The sequence below is a fragment of the Podarcis cretensis genome (assembly GCF_951804945.1).
Source record: "Podarcis cretensis genome assembly, chromosome: 4".
NCBI classification, from domain to species: Eukaryota; Metazoa; Chordata; class Lepidosauria; order Squamata; family Lacertidae; genus Podarcis; species Podarcis cretensis.
In genome coordinates, this window is record NC_137173.1 from 96,744,616 (window position 1) to 96,765,185 (window position 20,570).

The following is a 20,570-nucleotide window of genomic DNA, read 5'->3' on the forward strand; positions in this document are numbered from 1 at the left end:
TGGCACCAAGTCTATGGGGAGCACTCAAATCGGGTTTATCCATTACTGTAAATGTGTGCAGCTTGCAATGCAGCAGATAGAAGAATCAACCACAGAAAGGTTTACACCACTTCAGGAGCTTGTTTGCCAGCAACCGTGTTCTGTAGTAGCTTAATGAGCATAGTAGTTAATACTATGGGAGCTGAAACACTGTTTATGCAGAACAGTTAAGTAGAGGAAACAGAAACAAAATCTTCTCAACAAAAAGCTTCTCAGCGTAACCATAAATACAATTAGGGTCTCCTTTGCATTGGTGTGTTAAAAGGTGAATTCAGCTCATCATGGTGGTGGGCAAATAGTCATGAAACTAAATAACCATCTGCTGTATCTCTGGACTTCCTTCCTCAAGCAGACTGTTGTACTAGATAGTCTACAAAAGAAGCCTCCAACTCTATGGTTAAATGAATCTGGGCCACCTACAGTAATCAGAGGCAAGTGTAGTGACAGGTTGTAGTGACTCTGAGAACAGGTCTTCAGGGCACACAGTTAATTAGATTAGGCCAAAATGGCAGTTAACTACATGCATGTTTTAGAGACCAAACTGATCATCAGGCTTCAATCTCATCTCACAAGTTTCACACCCTAAATAGCATTTTTGCAGGCAGACATGTATTCTGTTTTGCACATAAGGAATGACGTATTTAGTAAAATATGATCATCATTATCTCAGTCATGAGAGATTACAAATACAAAAGAGAAGGTTTAACGACCCAGTACAAAAGTGTAATGCTGAAATCACTTGTCTATTCATAGCAAAGCAAGCTTCTGGAACTGGTTTTACAGGATATGGGTGGAGAAGATTCTGCCTTGAAAGAAATTAATCTTTAAAATTGTACATAGCCTGAAATCAGCGAGGTAAAGATGACAAAATTTTGATTTGTGTGAATTTGTTTTCCTTCAAACACTCCAGTGCTTCAAATGTAAATTGTTTCTGCACGGTGGAACATTTTGTACAACTTGAAACTTATTTCTTTGTTATTTTGAAGAAAACAAAGCAAAACACCTTCCTTCAAAGATCTGCTACATACTTGCAATAAAGCAGAACTTTTAATCCCTGCCATCCACCCAATTTATTTTATACTTTGTTTTTAAAGACATGTCTGATTTCTAATGCCCTTCCTATGAAAAGAATGTACTGGTACATTTCCACCACAATGCACATAAGATTAACATGCGTAAAATGCTACTCCTTCCACCATCTTCCACGTGTAAAAATAGATAAAAAGATTAAGCTGTTTTCCTTCCAGGGTGAGTGCACACTGGAGTTATCATTTAAGCAAACAACTACAAATTAGAGAATCGTTTGAACAAGCAAGTTTTCAAAACTCTAAAGTGATTTTGACACCCCAGCTTTTGTGTAGCCTTCAGAAGTTCCATCAGATTATACAGAGGTCTATGAAGCAGGAATGTGGTAAAAGAATAATAAAACCAGTCCCCAAAACTGAAGTTGGCTGCTGTAAGTCCAAACTCACTAGAAGAGTTTGGCCTGTAACAATTCCCAGTATATATTAAAATCCATGCTTACCTCTTCAAACCATGAATGAAAAGGTCCAGAACCTGGCAGCCAGTGGTCTCTGTTACGCAGTTCAGTTTACAGAAGAGCAGGATCGTCCTCCATCTGAGAGTCTTAACAGCTTGGAGGCTTCTCTACCAGAAGCTGACTCATTCAGGGAGGAGAAAGGAGGTGCACAAGAGGGAGTTCACCTTGCACAAATACCAGTTCAGTTAAAATCCACTGGCATATTTTTGTACTCTAGTCTCTGCTAAATTCTCTCCTGTGATGCAGAGACAGATTGCAACAGACAGCAAAAAACACACAGGTTGCTAATGATAACAATACATTTTTGTTACAAGGTGCCTAATCCCATAAAAAACAACAAGCCAGTTGTCACTGTGCAATAGACCTATCACTTTAGTTGGAAGTTGAATGTATATATTTTTTTAAAAAAACCAAAAAACCCTGCCAAGCATGTGAGGAATCTTCAGGGCTGTAACCTGAGAAATTTACACACTGCGGTCCTAGCTCTATTGGCTGAAGAATTTCAGTCGTTTTGCTGAAGCCTTCTTAGAAGCTGGTGTTGTAGGAACTCCAGAAGAAAACTTGCTCTGCTCTGGAAAATCAGGTTTAGCTATTAAGCAATCTGAAGTATAACTAAATAAAAGGGCTACAATTGCTGTTTGTATGGAAACAGATACTTTTATTTATGCACTTGCTCTCCAAGGATGTAATTCTAATTCATGAAGAAGGTGGACACCCCAAAGATGATGTGAGGCAACCAACATATGATGTCATATTATGCACTATCATTCAGCATTAAACACACATGCCAAGAGGTGAGCCAAACAAATATATAGCAAAATAATGATTCTGGAGCCTGCTGTGAGGTACAGTCATACCTCGGGTTACAGGTGCTTCAGGTTGTGGTTTTTCGGGTTATGGACTGCCAAAACCCAGAAGTACTGCAATGGGTTACTTCCAGGTTTCGGCAGTCGTGCATGCGCAGAAGTGCTAAATCGTGCTTTGCGCATAAGTGCCGAATTGCAACCCGCGAATGCGCAGACGCGCCGCTGCGGGTTGCGAACGCTGCAGGTTGCAAACGTGCATCCCACAAAGATAATTTTCACAACCTGAGCGTCCTCTGTATTTAATGCTGCATATATCTCTTTTGATTAAAATAAATCCTCAAAGTTAATTCCTGATTTTTTAATTGTTTTCCATTAACCTAACATAAGTAAGGGGTTACAGTCAGGGGGAGGAAAGTATTTGAACCCCTGCTAAATTTGCCCGTTTGCCCTCTGACGAAGAAATGACCAGTCCATTATTTTAATGGTAGGTTTATTTTAGCTGTGAGAGACAGAAAAAGAACAGGAAAAACCCCTGTTTACTTTTTTCTATCATGACTGTTCTCAAAACAATTACTTCAGTTCAACCAACTTCAGGGTCAGAGATACCAACTCATATCTCTTTCCCTCTGGAGAGCTCGGTACTGGAAAATTTCACTTCCAAGCCCACCAGCTATGTCTCACTAACTCCCAAAATTTACAGAGTTTATACACAAAACAATTCAAAAACTATATATGCACAAGGTTAGAAATATCTCACCCAGGAAAGAAGCAAGCAAAAAGGAAAAATAGAAAAAGAGGAAGGAATTTGGCTGTTAAATAGCTTTAGCATCTAACTCTTCTTTTGCATTGGAGACCTGTTCTAGCATCTACAAATAATAGTGGCTATTTCTGCTTTGGTAGCCTAAGTACCGTATTTTTCGCTCTATAAGACGCACCGGACCACAAGATGCACCTAGTTTTTGGAGGAGGAAAACAAGAAAAAAAAATTCTGAATCTCAAAAGCCAGAACAACAAAAGGGATTGCTGTGCAGCGAAAGCTGTTCTGGCTTCTGGGATTCAAAAAAAACGGGAGCAAAAAATATGGTATATGTTGTAACTATGTTGTGGCATGAGGTGCTGCATATAGCAAAATGAATAAGAAATTCTATGCGATCTACTGAAAATCAGTCTGAGATCTACCAGTGAGTAGATCCAATTCCAAGTCCAACCAGGGGGCAATGGATAAAGTGGACTTCAATATGATAAATATTTGTTTTTACCCATGATACTCAAAGTTGGGCAAGCCACACTGGCAGCATAACCTACTTCACAAGAAAATAAAAAAATTCCTTCCAGTAGCACCTTTAAGACCAACTAAGTTAGTTCTTGGTATGAGCTTTCATGTGCATGCACACTTCTTCAGATACATGCACACGAAAGCTCATACCAAGAACTAACTTAGTTGGTCTTTAAGGTGCTACTGGAAGGAATTTTTTTATTTTGTTTTGACTATGGCAGACCAACACGGCTACCTATCTGTAACTACTTCACAAGGTGGTTATAAGCAGGTTTAATTGGGGAGGGGGGGGGTTACGCTATGCTGTCCTTTGGAGGAATGGCAGGATACAAAAGTGATTGATACACACTCTCTGAGCCTATTCCTGGAATGGAGGCTGCAAGCTATTAATAGAACTGCAAATGCAAGAGTGAATTATATGAACCTAGAACGTGTATATCTTGTTCCCAAGGCTTTGTGCTTATCTTGAGGAGAAATTTGCTCGTCTTTAAGTTTCAGGTACACAGTAACAGCATGAACTGAGCCACACCTTAATCCATACAAGAGTGGTCACAGGTTGCCAAACACATACTTCAGATGCCAAGAGAGCCTTCAGTGACAGCGAAAAGGCTCCTGGCGATACATTTTATTACCACAAGTCTCAGCAAAGTTCACATGCTGAAGGAAGAAGGAGAATTAATGAGATTGGCTGGAAATGCCATGAATACTCATGGCACCCTAAACATCAGCCTATTCACTGCAATTTTACGGTGGCTCTTGTTTCAAATGCTGTTGGACTTAGTAGGGGCTGAGATGGTAGGAGTCTTTGGGTCCATATAGGAATTAGGATCTCTCTTCATGGGTACATTAGCAAAGGTGGTGCATAGGAACATTGACCTTACAGAATGCCACCACCTTTGCTTTCCAAAGAGTAAAAGGACAAACCAGCTAGACATTTATGCATTTGCTGACATTTGTGTCTTTACTCAGAACACAAAGGTTAAATGAGTAAGCGTGACTATACTTCCCAAACATATGTTTATGTATTTTATAGTGCACAGTGTTGTCATGGACAATTAGTAACTGGGATTAATTAACAAGTACCACTTCACAATTTTTTGCCAAAATGCATATAATGACAACCAGCATGTCTTGAAAGGAGTTTACTTCAGGAGTGAATCGGGATTCCTAAGCTAAGTTGGCCCATATCCTTAGTTTGCACTGGTGCTTATCATCACACAGGCAAACACAAGCACATCCCAGTAGAAAAGCATATATTCAGTGGCGTAGCGTGGGGGGTGCAGGGGGGGCCAGTCGCACCGGGCGCAACATTGGGGGGGGGCGCGCTCGCACTCGCAGCTCTCTGCCCCTACCTGGCTCACTCACTCTCTCTCACTGCAGTGCTGGCTGTGCGAATCCGATCCGAGCTGCCGAGTCGCCGCCCACTGTGGAGGGGGAGGGTGCCAGGCGTGCATTGCGGTGCGGAGCGGAGAGAGAGAGAGGGAGGGACTATCTGGGGGAGGGACAGTGCAGCGGCCGCCCAGCGCAGCGCTGAGCGCGGGAGAGAACCACACCCGACCAGCCCAGGCAGCAGCAAGAAGAAGCTGGCAGCGGCGGGAGGTTAGGGGTTAGGGGCACAAATTACTTGCCTTGCCCCGGGTTAGGGGGCGCAAATTACTTGCCTTGCCCCGGGTGCTGACAACCCATGCTACGCCGCTGCATATACAGTATTACAAAACAAAACGAACAAAAATGTGCAGGCAACCAGTCTACATAAACCGTAGATCATGTGTTACAACTGTTTCTGCTCTACACCAGATTAGACTGCAGATGGGGTAAGCCACATGAAATAATTGTTCACACCTCACACAAAAATTCAGTTCCTTTTCACTGAAGACCAGCATGCTGGACTGGAAATAGCATGATGTCTAACTGTTTATGGCCATGTAGATTTTTACATGGGATAGCATTCTATAATGCAATTCCTTACCAAAAATTTTGAAGTGGAACAGTCCAGGAACCATTTTACCAAGTGACATGATGTCTGTGAAAATGTGCCTGTTAGGTTGATTTTAAGGTGGGGGGGGGAGGCTATATTGCAATCAGTCAAAATCCATATTGTGTATATCTATATATGTACTTCAAATTAGCACTTTATTTATTGTTTTTTCTTCTGTTGCAGGTAAATCAAAGTTCTATACATGTCTAATAGAAGCACAATAAGTGCTACTGAGATCAACAAAACTTACTTCCAGGCTGAAGCCCACAGTATCTGAAGTATTTTATTTCTACTGAATCTTTTTTTATCATGGCTATAGCTCTCCCTGGCATGATACCTCAGATACTACAGAGCCAGCTGTTGATCTGCAACCTTCAACCAGCCTATGTATTGGCTTAATTCCTTGAGGGAAGAGACTTGAAAGACCACTGGTAGATTATCCAGAGCAGGGATAAGGAAGAAATTTGACTCAGTTTGTATTTAAAGGCAAATCTTATCAAGTCTACGTTTTCCCAAACAGTATGAGAACCAAAAAGACCAGCAACAGCTATACTTTGAAATGTGGCACTTATCTGAATTTTGTCATGCAGTTCTCCAAAATACACACATTAGGGGAAAGTGTGCATAAAATTAATATGTTAGGTCTAATTGTTCCAGGTCAATTAGCAACCCGGAAGGTTTTAGATGGGTAAGAGAATACCACCTCATCTGCACTGACCTCTGCAGTATGGTTGGCCTCTCTGTAGTTCTCTCTTTGGTCAAAGAATAACCGGATTTAGGATGGTGCAGGTGGTTCCCCTGCACATGGCATGGAGCCAAGGGGATGTAAAATTGAGAAGATCCAACATGCAGAAGATCCATATGCGGGCACTAAATCTTGGCCTTGCACAGGGTGCCATATTGCAAAAGATTACCAAAGTCTGTCCCTGGTCAAGCCTACTTGGCGGCAGCACACAGATTGCATTCCTGCTTGACTTTCTTCAGGTCACCAGTTCAAGGATGCTGGGCAAATGTCCTGGTATTGCCTTGAAATGGAGCAGAACCACATATACGTTCTCAATGGACTGTAACCTGCCAACCTTCATAGAGCGCATGGGGAGTGAACAAGTCTGGGCAATCATCCCAGGTTGTTGTAGAGTTCTCCACACTCCATAGGCATCTTTCCATATATATGTTTATACATAAGCTACAAAGATGGGTCTACTCCAAAGCCCTCTTCACAGGTTAGCCTCCATGCTTAGGCTAGATATGGGGTGGGTGTCAGAGCAAGACTGTGCCACATGGCCTAATGGTTCTGCCCATGCACCACTGTCCCTCCCCAGTAAGTCCCACAGGTTGTTCCAAATGTCTGAAAAGAAAGCCCACGCATGTTCAGCTGAACACAAGAGGCTTTCATGCAGGAGCATTGCACAATAAGGGTTCCAGCTCCGACACTGTGCATTCAGTCTCCCTGCAGAACCTCACTTGCAAAGAGAGCTCTTGTCTTGGTCCAGCCTGAAAGTGATTCTGACCATGTGAAAAGATATTTAACCTTCATTTTTTAAAAAAGAAAACCCCAAAGTTCTTCATCTTAACTGGAAAGCACTTAGACTGGAAGATGAGAAAAATCTCAGCCAGTGAACTGTAATGAAACTTAAATAACATGACTGACTTGGGTGTGTATTTAAATTACTGACAACGTGTTGCATGACAAATCACCAAGTTGGGTTTTACTTGATTTGCAACTTGCTTTCAGTGTGTGTGGTTCTCAGGGAGCGGCAAATACAGGGCAGGGTAAAACAGGTTCAATAACATTTCATCGTCAAGCTTGAAGCACAGCATTTAATTCATTCTCTTCTACTCCCAGCATACAAAATAAATGATGGATGCCAATGAAATAGGCTGGGTCTTATCCACACTGGTGTTTTGTCTTGGAGTGAGCCACCACTTTATACAGCACTACTAACAGCAAACAAGTGTTCAAAGCTACTGTCTTCATTTGTTATCTTGCCCCCCTTAAAATGTTTCCTGTTCTGTGGAGGTTAGTGCACCATACTGCAATGTTTTAGAAATCAGCAATGTTATATTTTGCTTGGATTCTCCCCTGAAGAATGGACAGCTGGGGTGTGTTTTTGTTGCTGTTGTTAAGATAAAAAAGCAGCCATCATAAATCTACATTCCCTTCAAGAAAACTAATCACCTGTTGTGTAGGGAAAAATCCACTTTTTTGTCATCATTCTTTACTGGAGAAATAATGAGCACTTTTCAAATGCTTAAATTATGTGTTTTTTGGCCAGAATTAGTTTTACCAAAGGCTGCTTACCAAAGCCAGAACTAGCAGCAGGGATACGTTAATCATAATGTTCAGTAAGGTGTAGAGAAGAGGAACAATTCAGCCAAACATTAACTCACGCAATTATGGGAGGACAACTCTGCTTGAAAGATACGTGCTCTCTTTGCCGTTTGTGTACCTATTCTGTTCCCTGTACAAAACACTTGAAATTCCTCACAGCTCAAGATGCAATTACCTTTCTGCAACTCACGCCTATAACACATTGAAGCAGACTCCTGTGTTTCTATCCCAAACCAGATGTGCTGAAACTTTTCTAGTTGGGTCAGAGAATTTCCTTGACAAGAACATAATTCCTAATGGGCCTCACTGCTGGACAAATCATTGGAACTACGTATGGACTTGTTTTTGGACAAAGACCAAACACATAAATAAAAATGGTATGTAGGCTCAGACTGGTGTACACAGAACCACAGGCGCAAAAGCTGTACAAATACATGGCTAAGCACAAGCTAAGATGTTGTTCGAACAAGTGGCACGCCCCTTTCACCTTCCTTTGGAAGGACAGAGCAGGCACAGCAATCATGTGGCAAGCAGCCAGAGAGTCCCAGAATTGGGCAAGCAATTGGGTTGAACCTTCAAGTTTTGTTTGTGCTGGCAGATGCTTCTATGTCGTTGGAGTCGGATTTCCTGAACCACTGTCCCCGTCTCCAGACTCAGACCCTTCTCAGGGTCCCACGCTCATCTTCCCCTGTCCCCACTAAGACCTTCTCCTGAATCACCCAGCTCCAATTCCAAGCTCCTCCCTTTCCTTTCCTTCTCCAGATCCAACCTCCCGTTCCATGGCCCCTCCACATGGCTCATGACACAAAATGGACGTCGAAGGGAGAGTTCTGTTGTGCTCAGGTCCTGCTTCCAGGTTTTCCATATGCATCTGGTTGGCCACTGTGAGAACAAGATGCTGGACTAGATGGGCCATTGGCCTGATCTTCTTAAGCTTTTCTTAGTTTTTTCTTGTTTTGCTTTTTTACTTATCAGATTTCCCCCAGAAAGTATAAACCCAGATTAAAATGCAGGTTGGTATTTTGATGGCAATGATATTGTGTGAGCACTACAAAACTGATAAGTATGAGGAGAACTATTGGGATGCGGGTGGCGCTGTGGGTTAAACCACAGAGCCTAGGACTTGCCGATCATGAAGGTCGGCGGTTCGAATCCCCGCGACGGGGTGAGCTCCCGCTGCTCGGTCCCTGCTCCTGCCAACCTAGCAGTTCGAAAACACGTCAAAGTGCAAGTAGATAAATAGGTACCACTCCGGCGGGAAGGTAAACGGCGTTTCCGTGTGCTGCTCTGGTTCTCCAGAAGCGGCTTAGTCATGCTGGCCACATGACCCAGAAGCTGTACGCTGGCTCCCTCGGCCAATAAAGCAAGATGAGCGCCGCAACCCCAGAGTCAGCTACGATTAGACCTAATGGTCAGGGGTCCCTTTACCTTTACCTTTATGAGGAGCAACTGAACCCACAATAAGGACCCTTCTGGAAATACAGTGGAACCTTGGTTCTCGAACGCCTTGGTACTCAAACATTTTGGCTCCTGAATGCTAAAAAGCTGGAAGTAAGTGTTCTGGTTTTCAAATGTTTTTTGGAAGCTGAACATCCGATGCAGATGTCGGCTATTGTTCCTGGGGCACCTGCACCAATTGGAAGCCGCGCCTTGGTTTTCAAACATTTTGGAAGTCGAACGAACTTCCGGAATGGATTACGTTTGAGAACCAAGGTGCCATTGTACTCTTGGTTTTCCCTCATTCTGCTGTCTTATCAAAAAGCTGATCGTAGCCCAAAAATATAGAAAGAAAGCCTACTAGCGGACTGATGCCCATCACAAACTATGTGCATCAGGAGCCTGATAGCTAGCTGCATCCTGGCCTTGGCTTGGAGCCAATTTGATTCCCTCCCTCCCTCTCTTTCTTTTTTCTTTTCCTTCTCCTCCTGCGATGAGGCTACATGTTAATATTTTAATGTTTCATTATTTTAATGTTGTATTTTAATTTTGTTTTCAGTTGTAATCATTCAATTTGCTTTTATTATTGCTTGTAAGCCGCTCTGAGCCCGGCCTTGGCTGGGGAGGGTGGGGTATAAATTATTAATTATTATTATTATTATTATTATTATTATTATTATTATTATCCTTCCCCTGACAACTTGCTATAAATTCAGTAAGACAAGTGTACGTAGACACTGTATCAGTGTTGCAAGGTACTGTGGTTATATCTTGAGAGATTCATTCATAAGGACCATTTGCACTTTGACATATACAGTATGTTGATAGGTAAAGGTAAAAGACCCCTGACAGTTAAGTCCAGTCACAAACGACTCTGGGGTTGTGTGCTCATCTCACTTTACTGGCCGAGGGAGCCGGCGTTTGTCCGCAGACAGCTTCTGGGTCATGTGGCCAGCATGACTAAGCTGCTTCTGGCAAACCAGAGCAGCGCATGGAAATGCTGTTTACCTTCCCGCCGGAGTGGTACCTATTTATCTACTTGCACTTTGACGTGCTTTCGAACTGCTAGGTGGGCAGGAGCAAGGACCGAGCAATGGGAGCTCACCCCGTCGTGGGGATTCGAACTGCCAACCTTCTGATTGGCAAGCCCTAGGCTCTGTGGTTTAGACCACAGAGTCACCAGCGTTCCTCTTATATGTTGATAGTGGGACTAATAAACTGATTTTTCATTATTTGATTGCTATGTTTAGCTCATCTAACCTCTCTCACCACCACCCACCCCCTGTCCTCTTCTCCCACTTAAAACAACAACAACCTTTGTCTCAAATCTAGTCTGTTATCTTCATAGAATTATAGAGTTGAAAGGGACCCAAGGGTCATCTAGTCGAACCTCCTGCGATTCAGGAATCTCAGCTAAAGCATCCATGACAGATGGCCATTCAACCTTCGTTTTGATCTGTAATGGCTCAGTCAAAAATCACCACCCATGAGGCAAGGTAGGTGATTGCCTCAGATGATAGCATCCATAGGGGTAGCAGATTCCAATGTAGATCTTTATCCTTCTGCCCCATACCCTGTTCCTAATGTAGGTCCTCACTCACCCCTTCCCTGGCAGGGAGGGGAGTGCCATTTTGTGGTTTGTCTCAGGTGCCAAAAGGTCTTGGCACCTGTAAATCACCATGATGCAGGAGTGGTAATCAAGTGTGGAGTCGCACCACTCAGACATGAGAAATCTGAAGAGATGGTATTTCAGCAATTGGGGGATATGAACACTGCTGAAAGTTTCAGGGGGCACACTTGGAATTTTGAGGGGAATTACTTTCTTTTACTTTTTTTTAAAAAATGCTGTCACCCACTGAAATTAATGAAGGTGACTAAGTTAAGTTCATTATTTTCAATACTCTGAGCAAAAGTTGAATACCGCGCAATATGTTTTTAGCCCCACCAAAATATCACAAAATAGACTGTGTGTGTCCTCTAAGCCTTCCATAGTAAAGGAGCAGTTTGGTTTTCTTGCCATACATTAAACAAAATTATCCTGCTAGCACATTTCTTTCCCCTGCTAATGCCTCAATATTACATGGAATGTAGTTTGTGAAGCCTGAACAGCAGCAGTTGGCCTTGAGAATTCAAATAACACAGCAGCAATGCCACTTTACCAGATTCATACAAAAAGCTGTAAAAAGCTACAGCTTAGTGTAATTTGCTGTTGGAACGCTAGATGGAAGCAGAGAAGGGAAAATGAGATCTTTTGTAAGCGCCACCCTTGGAAATGGCCTTCAGCTGCTTCTGGAAACAAAAGCCCAAATTTCCCCAGTATTATATAGCAGGTGGGAAAGTATTAATTATAAAGTAGATCTTTAAAACGAGGGGCTTGTTCCCCCACACTCCCCAAGTTGATTATAAAAAAAATGCATGTGTACCTGCAAAAATAATCTCATTCTGTTAATGGTTACCATAAATTCAGCAAAAAGAATAATTACACAGCTGTGTCCAAGAACTTAATCATCAATCAAGACTGCACTCCTGTACCCAATCACTTGGGAGTAAATTCCACTGAAGCCAATGGGACTTACTTCTGAGTAGACTTTAGATTACTTTAGAAGCAATAAAACTGCTGGCACATTTGCAAAGCTTAGAAGAGTTTCAAATTGGATGGGGGACCACCTGTTGAGATTCCTGTATCGCAGGATGGACTAGATCAGTGTTTCCCAACCTTGTGCCTCCAGCTGTTTTTGAACTACAACTCCCATCTTCCCTGACTAGCAAGACCAGTGGCAAGGGATGATGGGAACTGTAGTCCAAAAACAGCTGGAGGCACAAGGTTGGGAAACACTGGACTAGATGACCCTCAGGGTCCCTTCCAACTCCACAATTCTATGATTCAACTCTTAATGATTTCCTTGTATCTAGAGATCATTGCCATCTTTTTAATTGGCTTTTTAGCCATGCCTTCAATAGCCATGTGATCTGCAACAAATGGCTTATCTCCATGCCAGCGAAAGCGTCACCTGCTAACTCCTGCATCTCATGCCTCTTAAAGTCACATGTTCAGGTTTTCCTTTGCTACAGGTCTAGAAACTTAGACCAGGACCAGACAATACGTTTGCCATGCGATCATTTATCCAGGGCTTGTTTTTCACCTAGAAGTAGCAGCTGCAGGCAGTGATGGGTAATTTTAGATTCTGGACTTAATGGTCTATTGGAGATGCCTTCCTCTTTATGTAGTAAACATGTGTTATTTCACTTTCTATGGAAGGTGGTCAGCCAGTCTTGTTGCATTTGGGGGCTTCCCTGGCAGCACTGCAGGGAAAGCTCTACGGACGACGTGCTGCAATGGCCTCTTCTACACAACTGTTCTACCAATAATAATAATACAGACATACCTCCGGTTGCAAACGTGATCCGTGCAGGAGGCACGTTCGCAACCTGCAGCGTTCGTAGCCTGAAGCATTGCATCTGCCCACATGTGTGACGCAATTCAGCGCTTCTGCGCATGACGTCATTTTGTGTTTCTGCGCATGCGCAAGCGCCGAAACCTGGAAGTAACCTGTTCCGGTACTTTCGGGTTCGGTGCAGTCCACAACCCGAAAATACACAACCCGTAGAGTTCATAACCCAAGGTATGACTGTAATAATAATAATTTATTTATACCCCGCCTATCTGGCTGGGTTTCTCCAGCCACTCTGGGCGGCTTCCAACAAAGATTAAAAATACATTAAAACACCAGTCATTTAAAATTCCCTAAACAGGGCTGCCTTCAGATGTCTTCTAAAAGTCAGATAGTTGTTTATTTCCTTGACATCTGGTGGGAGGGCGTTCCACAGGGCGGGCGCCACTACCAAGAAGGCCCTCTGCCTGGTTCCCTATAACTTGCCTTCTCACAGTGAGGAAACCGCCAGAAGCCCCTCAGTGCTGGATCTGTGTCCAAGTCAGTAAGTGGTGGACGGAGCTACCCCATACATTTAAAGCACCTCTAATTCATGTTTCAAACATGAAATATACTCAGAGTCGCAAAGTGATTTCATGCTCTTTATTCAGCTCATAGTGGTGAGGAGGAATGAATCAAAGTCCCCTCAAAGTATCTGCTTTATATACATTATTTACACAATGGGCTGCACATGATTGGCTAATTCTGGAATTCTACTGTAAGCCAATCAGGTTGTGGATTCACTTATATCTGGAGCATGATTGGGTGGTTCCTGCCAACCAATCATACTGCTGCATTGTTCTAGGACCAATCAGACTGCTGCATTCTGAATCCTATTGTTCTAGGACCAATCAGACTGCTGCAGTTTGGATCCTATTCAACTCAGTACATAACAAAACACATTACTTTCCCCAAAGAATCCTGGAAACTGTCATTTCTTCCTCACAGAGCTACAGTCCCCAGTATCCTGTACAAACCACAGTTTCCAAGGTTCTTTGGGGGAAGTCATGTCACGTGCTGAATGTATGGTGTGGGTCTGTGTAGAATCTCTACTAGGAGAGAAAGTGGGCTGTTATCTTACAATAGCTAATGCTGGGAGTTGGTAGCAGGATAACACATGCTCCTTTTCATTATGTAAGGAGTTCAATTATATATGCTACCTGTCCAGGAATCAAGTATTCTTTGTGCCCTGGATGAAAGTGCATCAGGTAGAACAGGAATGCTGCAATTCAATCTGCTAAGGTGAGTCATTATTATCATGAGAATCACACCTAACAATGCTCTTACACCAATGATGCAGAAGGCAAACTGCAACTTTCTGCTTTCAAGTTGACCTTCGGTTGCATTAATTCATCACCTGCATGATACACACCAAACCTTGGAAGCCCATAGGAAGCAGATTTCCCCCTGCAAAGAATTATGGGCACTGCAGTTTTGTTAAGGGATACTGGGAATTGTAACTCTGTGAGGGGTAAACTACAGTGCCCAGAATTCTTGAGGGAGAGAAGGTGCTTAAAATGTGCTTTAAAGGTACAGTGAATATGTAAACACAAGTTCTTGCTTTCTGCTGAAGTTTCAACGGGAGCCGCCTCAGATGGATGAGAGAGAGAGCCAGCCTTTTTCCCCTAAAAAAAAGGTCAACAAGTTCTGGCACCTCTTTTTCTAGAAAAAAAAGTGCTGGAGAGAGACACACCTGCACTTTGGAAGAGATGCACAGAGGCAGACTAGCAACTCCATGGGAGAAATTCAGTTCGTTTCCCATTAAAGGCAAATCTATCATATTTGCACTTTCTAAAACAATATGACAGCCAAAACATAGCTGTCCTTCAAAATTCGCCCTTATCAAATTTTGCAGTACAGTTCCCCAACCCAACAATGTTTACAAAAATACATATATTAGGTAAAGGTGTACATAAACAATGAATATATGAGTTAAAATAATGTACCAAAATGCCTTGCGTTCCGAGAAATTGCTTGCAAAAATGTGTGCATGTGTCAAAACGGCGTACAAAAATGTGTTTTATCAGGAGCAATTTCATGGGTATGAAAAAGTAAATTTTCAAATTGCTGCAGAAATGTGGAGGCAATGTGAACATTGGGAATATGAGAAACAGAGAGAAGTGGAACTGGCAAATGCTTGCATCCATACCACTGACGCAGCTGAGAGCCTTTTGATCCCCATTGGATATACAGGCACAGACATAATTGTAAAAGGGAGAAATTTTAAAAATTGACAACCATTCAATATAGAAGTACAAAAACTGTTCCATGGCAAACACTGTAGCATTTAATGTTCCATTGTTAGGATATTTAGACTATAATAAGAGACCCAAGTAGGGAACATTTTTTTGCTTTTGTTTTAATGCCTAGAGCAGCAACAACTTTGGAGAAAGGAACTCCTAGACTAGCAAATGTGATCCAAGGATAGGCTTCGAGTTTCATTTTAAAAAACACAGTTAATTCAATAGTATACATTTATTATTTTCTGTGTGAACCCACATCCCAATTTCCTCCACATTTCTGTTGAGTCCCCACATACTTCTTTTTTAAGAAATGTAACGAAACAAGAAGCAAATGTTTTGGTAACTAGCATTTTAGGCTGATTCTATAGCTGAATAAGGTTAAAGACTAAGACCTAAAAAAACCCTCCCTCTCTCTTAAAATAGCAATAGCGCAGCACCCGAGATTTTTAATAGCTGGTAGGAGTCAGCGGTCTGCATAACCTGGCTGACTGCTGCAGGCCCTTCCTCATTACCAGCTAATGAGACGCTTTCTCCACAGAGTGACCCTGTCTCTTGAGAGAGTACAGCACTAACATAATGATTCAGAACACGCTCTTTTGATGACATCACTCTTCCCCCCCTCCCAGTCCATGCTGCAAAATGGCAGCAGTTCAAGATCAAAAGCAAACGGCAGGCAGCAGAGAGGAGAGAAGACGTTTACCATTCACTGGCAAGTGCTATCGTGCACTCAGACTAATTGACATTTGGGGCAGAGGGAAATCCAGCTTCAGTCACGAAGCGGTGAATGGAAAAGCACCTAATCCAATCGCTGTCGTTGGATCTAAAATCCACATTTCTTTTTAAATAGGAAGGGAATAGAGACGGCCATTCACCAAACGGTAGCTCAATACGTAATAGCACTCAGTAAGGCCACCATCTTCTCCGTCCTGCCAAACAATGAAACAAATCTTCCCATCTGATCAGAGAGCCTGAGAAGAAAAAGGGTTGGTATGATTACTAGGTAAGGTAAAGGCAAAGGACCCCTGGATGGTTAAGTCCAGTCAAAGGCGACTATGGGGTTGCAGCGCTCATCTTGCTTTCAGGCCAAGGGAGCCAGCGTTTGTCCACAGACAGCTTTCTGGGTCATGTGGTCAGCATGACTAAACAGCTTCAGGCACAACGGGACACCGTGACAGAAACCAGAGCGCATGGAGATGCCGTTTACCTTCCCACCACAGTGGTATCTATTTATCTACTTGCACTGGTGTGCTTTCAAACTGCTAGGTTGGCAGGAGCTGGGAGAGAGCAACAGGAGCTCACCCCGTTGCGGGGATTCGAACCGCCAAACTTCCAATTGGCAGGCCCAAGAGGCTCAGTGATTTAGACCATAGCGCCAGCTGCATTTGATTACCACCATGTGGCATGACAGACATTCAATTTACAAGCAGTTATGTGCACACTGTGGCAAATAATGCACATTAGTAAATTATGGAGATAAGGCTGGCCCTGCCACGATACCACATCAGGGAGATTATCACAATACATTATGCCCCTCAAGATGGGCACAACTGCCCCCCCACTCCACCTTGCTTATTCCTCTGCACCCTGCCCCCCCCCATGACTTAGTTGGGTGGCCAGTCCTCCGACTCCCTCTCTCCTCTGAGTTAGGCCCAGGTGTCCCTCAGAGAAAAGCACTGTGGGTATGAAGGCTGCTTCTGCTGACAAGGCTTTGCCACCACAGCTAGAAATTCTTTTTTAAAAAATAGTTAGAACCTTAAAAGTTCCTTTCATAAATTCAACACATTTTCAAAGGTAATATCTGCAGCAGTGCAGGCAGTCTTCTGCGCCACCTTGCCCAGAGTGCCTTGCTACAAAGAGCCCCTGGTGCTTTCTCAGAGCAAGATGGAGTTGCGGGATGTAGGGGCAGAGGGAATGGTCAGCACTGCTGTCACATTAGCAGCAAGGAGGAGAGATGAGCAAGTGGGGGCCGTGATGGCTGCAAGCAAGGAAGAGATGGCCAGGAGACAGCTCTGGAGAGCCATGCACGACCCCAGTGGCTGAGTCCGCCACCTGAGGCAGTTGACTCATTTTGCCTCAGGAAAGAACCATCATTGCAGTCCAGCTTGGGTTTCATAAAAGATCAACAAATCATGCACTATTTAATTTATCACTGTTATAGGTTGACTGCCAGGGAGGGCGAGAGGAGCTTGTGAGAGTTTATGCCTCAGGTGCCAACTAATTTGGCTGCCTTGAGGTCCATGAACCTTGACCTGGAGGAGCACAGGCGGCTGCAAAATGCCTTGGTCTGCTCCTGCCTGCATCTGAACCCTTAAAATGCATCTCAGTATTAATGTCCTTATTGTTCAAAAAAGAAGAATATAAGATGTATGCCTCTGACTTGTGACCAAAAATGCATTGGAGAGGATTCCCGCCCGCCTCAGAAAAAGAAAAGTATACCTATGTAATTTCTTTAAATTACAGTATTAAAAATAACGTCAAACTTCAGTTAATCAATCAATAGATTGATTCCGGCTGAATAAAAGCCAAGTTTATCCAGACTAAAAGCCCTGGAGCCCAGAGAGGAAAGAGATTGCTTTGCATTCAGACTAGCTTGCTGTCATGAGGGGAAAAGAGCTCGCCCTGAGAAATTTCACTGGCAGGTGCTGATTAATTATGACTCATCCTTCACAGCTGGATTGAAAGGCACTTAATATTACACCAGCCATACTGACTGACACCTTGCAAAAATGCAGAGCAGATTGAAAAAGACTGAAAGAGATAGTACCTCTTGTGCACAGGTTGCACCATTTTGGCTATGTAAGCATTGGTGCCTAGCTACCAAAAATAGAGAGAATAAAAGGCAGCTGGTGGCCTGCAGGCTGCGTTCAGCCTGAAGCAGTTTTACCTGCATCCCCATTGCCCTACTAATTTATATTTAAAAACAGCACTTTCACATTTCTTATTCTTCTTTAAGTCACACTTCAATGTTCTTACTTTCTTACTTTTTCTCTTTTTCTTTTTGTATGCCATCTTCTAGTCATTGCTGGGTTCCTGTATTCCATAACTGTGAAGCCCTCACTACTAAATGGCAAAAACTTTGTTACAGAGAATGAAAAAGCCAATTTTTATAGCAAAATACACTTTGAGGCCTAGATGATGAAGTGGCCCACAATCCTGTGTAGCTTCTCTGTTTCCCAGCAATCTTCCTGTTGCCTTTCAAGCACCCTCCATGCAGACAGACGGAGGCTGTGTCCACACTGGAAGTCTTTAGCATTGTCCAGTGATCATTCTTTTGTTTTTCAGCAACAGCCTGGTATATCCAGCCTTGTGGTAAAGGGAAAAAATGGTGGAGGACCACACTGTGTCTAAGCGACTTGATGGGACATCTGAGAAGGGGGTTCAGGAAAGATGAATCCCCCCCTCTTCAATTTCATTGTTGTGCTGAAATTTTACAAACCACTGAAAGGTGAAGTATGCCATTGCTGTGCAAAGACTGTCAGAGCAAATGAGGGGGAATTTTGGACACCCCTTCTTCTATTGCTTTGGCTGGCCCAAAACATTTTGCTTTTGAAATGTTTGAGGGGTGGAAAAGCTGATAGGAGCTAAGGACCATCTGGTTGGGCCAAATCCTCTGGCTTCCTGCTTTTGACAGCTCAACGATCTTTCTCCTGGGTGTCAGATTACGCCTCCATGTGAAAATGCTTTCACCAAGAGGTAAGGGGGGAAAGATGTGAATTACCTCACTTGGGGAATGTGCAGAGAGCAAAACCAAAACAAGGGGAGGATTTTCCAAATGTGTATCAAGTAACTACACCCACAGCAGAATCTAGAATCAATCTAAATTGAAAGCAGCAGGTTCAGGATGAGTATAAACAATCCCAGATTGAGAAAAACTACTTTTTCTGTGCTGCTTATGTGTTCGTGTGTATGCAGCCATTATCATGCAGAAAGCCGAATGAGTAGTCCATATGGAAATAATAAATCTAAGCTAATACTTCAATAATTTGAAGCTTGACCCTACCACATTTGTTTCAGTTTAAGATGAAGCATCCCCAGAAAGCATATATTCAGCATTTTTTATCTGTCTGAACTGCTAGCAAAAAATACACACTCCAACTATAATGGAAGTATTTAGTAGTTCTCTTTCATCTTGTGTTTAATATATCACACTAAAAAGAGTGTCAGGGGGAACGGTTTGCAACTTCTCCTACGAAATAATCTGAATCAATGAAAGTAATTTATTTCAATCTTTCCAGCAAGTCCACAAAGGACTTATATATTTAACAGCATAAATTGTATGGTTGAATCCTGGCAAGACAGAAGTGCTGTTTTTGGGGGACAGGAAGCAGGCAGGTGTGGAGGATTCCCTGGTCCTGAATGGGGTAACTGTGCCCCTGAAGGACCAGGTGCGCAGCCTGGGAGTCATTTTGGACTCACAGCTGTCCATGGAAGCACAGGTCAAATCTGTGTCCAGGGCAGCTGTTTACCAGCTCCATCTGGTACGTAGGCTGAGACCCTATCTGCCTGTGGACTGTCTCGCCAGAGTGGTGCATGCTCTGTTTATCTCCCGCTTGGACTACTGCAATGCGCTCTACGTGGGGCTACCTTTGAAGGTGACCCAGAAACTACAACTAATCCAGAATGCGGCAGCTAGACTGGTGACTGGGAGCGGCCGCCGAGACCATATAACACCGGTCTTGAAAGACCTACATTGGCTCCCAGTACGTTTCCGAGCACAATTCAAAGTGTTGGTGCTGACCTTTAAAGCCCTAAACGGCCAGTATACCTGAAGGAGCGTCTCCACCCCCATCATTCTGCCCGGACGCTGAGGTCCAGCGCCGAGGGCCTTCTGGCGGTTCCCTCATTGCGAGAAGCAAAGCTACAGGGAACCAGGCAGAGGGCCTTCTCGGTAGTGGCACCCGCCCTGTGGAACGCCCTTCCAGCAGATGTCAAAGTGATAAACAACTACCTGACATTCAGAAGACATCTTAAGGCAGCCCTGTTCAGGGAAGTTTTTAACGTGTGATATTTTACTGTATTTTTGGTTTTTATGTAAGCCGCCCAGAGTGGCTGGGGAGGCCCAGCCAGATGGGCGGGGTATAAATAATAAATTATTATTATTATTATTATTATTATTATTATTATTATTATTATTATTATATTATGGAGGCCTAGGAGCATGTAAAGAAAAGGATTTAACTTTCAATGCCAGCTTTTTCTTAATATGCCCTTTAATGAATGCACACACGTGCATTATACAGCTACACTATATATTAGTATACAATTGTATACTCGCCAACTGGTGGTAGGTATAAAGGTTGGACAGCCCTTGACAGTATGTTACAGCCCCTGAATTCTTATTAGATCCCAGTTACCATTAAAACACATGCACAGACGTTTTGTAGCTCTGTGTGCTTGAAGAAGTTTGAATGTGTAACGTTTTCATGGCTGAACACCATCGTCCATGCTTATATTTCTCAGTAGGAAAATACTGCTGTCTAGGGTTGCC

General features: G+C 43.2%; 1 protein-coding gene and 1 long non-coding RNA gene across 2 annotated transcripts in view; both read right to left on the bottom strand.

The window, feature by feature from the left end:
* The window catches only part of SCEL (sciellin), a 54,087-nt gene extending 52,336 nt beyond the window's left edge, over positions 1-1,751 (bottom strand). The window contains exon 1 of the mRNA XM_079972151.1: positions 1,565-1,751. The gene's annotated coding sequence lies outside the window, so the exon portion shown is untranslated. The remainder of the gene's footprint in view (positions 1-1,564) is intronic.
* LOC307214462 overlaps positions 1-20,116 on the bottom strand; it is a 240,621-nt gene extending 220,505 nt beyond the window's left edge. The window contains exon 1 of the long non-coding RNA XR_013838120.1: positions 20,031-20,116. This is a non-coding gene — a long non-coding RNA (uncharacterized lncRNA). The remainder of the gene's footprint in view (positions 1-20,030) is intronic.
* Between the last annotated feature and the right edge of the window lie 454 nt (positions 20,117-20,570).